This window comes from Aptenodytes forsteri, unplaced genomic scaffold (genome assembly GCF_000699145.1).
Source record: "Aptenodytes forsteri isolate BGI_AS27 unplaced genomic scaffold, ASM69914v1 Scaffold366, whole genome shotgun sequence".
NCBI lineage: Eukaryota > Metazoa > Chordata > Aves > Sphenisciformes > Spheniscidae > Aptenodytes > Aptenodytes forsteri.
Genome location: NW_008794621.1, coordinates 1,723,587 through 1,725,547, shown reverse-complemented (window position 1 = coordinate 1,725,547; position 1,961 = coordinate 1,723,587).

Below are 1,961 nucleotides of genomic sequence, written 5' to 3'. Positions count from 1 at the left end.
AGCTAGCCAGAGGTAAGCCTGGCCCTCGGTCACAAGGCGAGGAAGCGCCCAAAAAAGCAGATAGCAACCTGTTTTCCTGCCGCTGAAAATCTCATACAGACATTTAACTTTGTGTGCTGGCTTTCTCAGCCCTGGCTGCTCCTGACGCAGCCCGTGGTCATGGATCCAGCGTCCTGACTCCTGCCCTCAGCAGGAGACAGCAGAGCTAAAATCTTTGCAACAGCCCCCTAGTACCCAGCTTTACCCTCTACAAACCGGGCATTAATGATCATTTTTCACTTCCAAATGATCCAAATAGACTTGGAGTCCTGACTGAGTTACCTGTGCAAAACTTCAAAAGCGATGAGATTACCTGGTAAATGTTAAACGCCGTTCCCAGTTAAAACACAGCCTCAGCATCTCCTCCAACCATGAGGATGGTTGATGATCATGATGATGTAGGGGTTGGATGTGTGCTGGAAGACTAACTCTCAAGGTTACTGTGTTACCCGGTGAGCTGTTGCCTTAATTTTCAGCTGATGGCACTTTATGTACAGGGGACAGCAAGGAATTGAACCGAGTACTGAACGCATGGAGACTGAACGCCAGCTGTTCAGAAGGTGAGAAAGACGAGAAGTCACAGCTGCTCTAAACTGGGAAAGCAGGGTTGGAGCTTTCCTCAGGAAGGTGTGGTTTCAGGTGACAGGCAACTAATCTACCCAATTAATTTTTTTCTTTTTTTTTATAATATGCAAGCTATACACAACGAGCCCCACCATTAAAGACAGCAAAGCCTGACTGATGGGAATGGATGAACAGAGCCAAGGACTAACCAAGATTAGTTCGGTTTCTAGTACAAAAACTAACTGCAGGTTTAATTAAAAAAAAAAAAAAAAAAAAATCCCTGGCTTAGAGCCAGAGTATGTTTTCTGAAACCTTTTGGTATTCGGAATGGCCACTACAGAGCAGCTGGCCTGAGGGCAGCGTGGTAGCGCATTGGTGCAACCAAGGACAATATTTACATCCGTTTATATTCATGTCACAGCGTGGCTTCTTAATAGCCTTCCTGCCAAACCTTGCTCAATAGTCCATTTGGAGAACCTATGGATCAACTTTATTTTTAAAAGTTTGATGACGTACTCTGCAGTGGGAAAGTGATTGAAAAAGGTGGCCAGAGGAAAGTGCTATTTCCCGCATTTATTTTTCTATTATTTTTGTACCTTCTTGTCTGCTGTATCATCAAGTTCAGCTATCGGCTCCGAAACTGTCACACTTTGTTCTACCTAATTGCCTATGACAAAGACTACGGAATAAAAATATAACTATTGCTTACGGTGCTTTGGCACCGAAGAACTTGTTCTGTTGTGTTGCCGTGGTGGGAAATGCTGGGTAATAACCAAACTTTATTTGCAAAATAAGTGGATTTTCTTGGATCGGCTGCCTTTCTGCAGACCTGCTTCAAAGAAGGCACTTCTCTGGGTGACCTTTCAAAGGTCAGTACCTTCCTGTAAAACATGTTGACAGCTGTCATCTTGCTTACCTATTATCTTCAAACGGCGATGAACGACTCGGAGGCTGGGTCTGTCCCTGCTCTGCGGATGCTGGATTTGGGGCTGGCCAGAGCAGAGCACTTGCCCTGCATCCCCAAAAAGTCCTGTTGAGGCAGGATAACGTTCGGCTAACTCCCGTTATTTCCCTTCTCGGTTAACAAGATGAAAATAGAAGCCGCATCCTCGCTTCCAGATGCTTAATTTCTTTAATTTCGGGTCCGACACCGCGTGTATTTCATAGAGACTTCGCAGATTTTGGCACGTGGGGTTACTGAGCATGAGTTCACATGGGCTCTCCTGGGACCTAACCAAGCCGGCGGTGAGAATTGGGAAGGACAAACTATTTTCATGGCCTGGCTTAAGCCGTCATTTTATTCTTCTGGATTGGCCTGCAGGCTTGCTTACCCCATCCTGTGGGGGGATGTTGGTTTA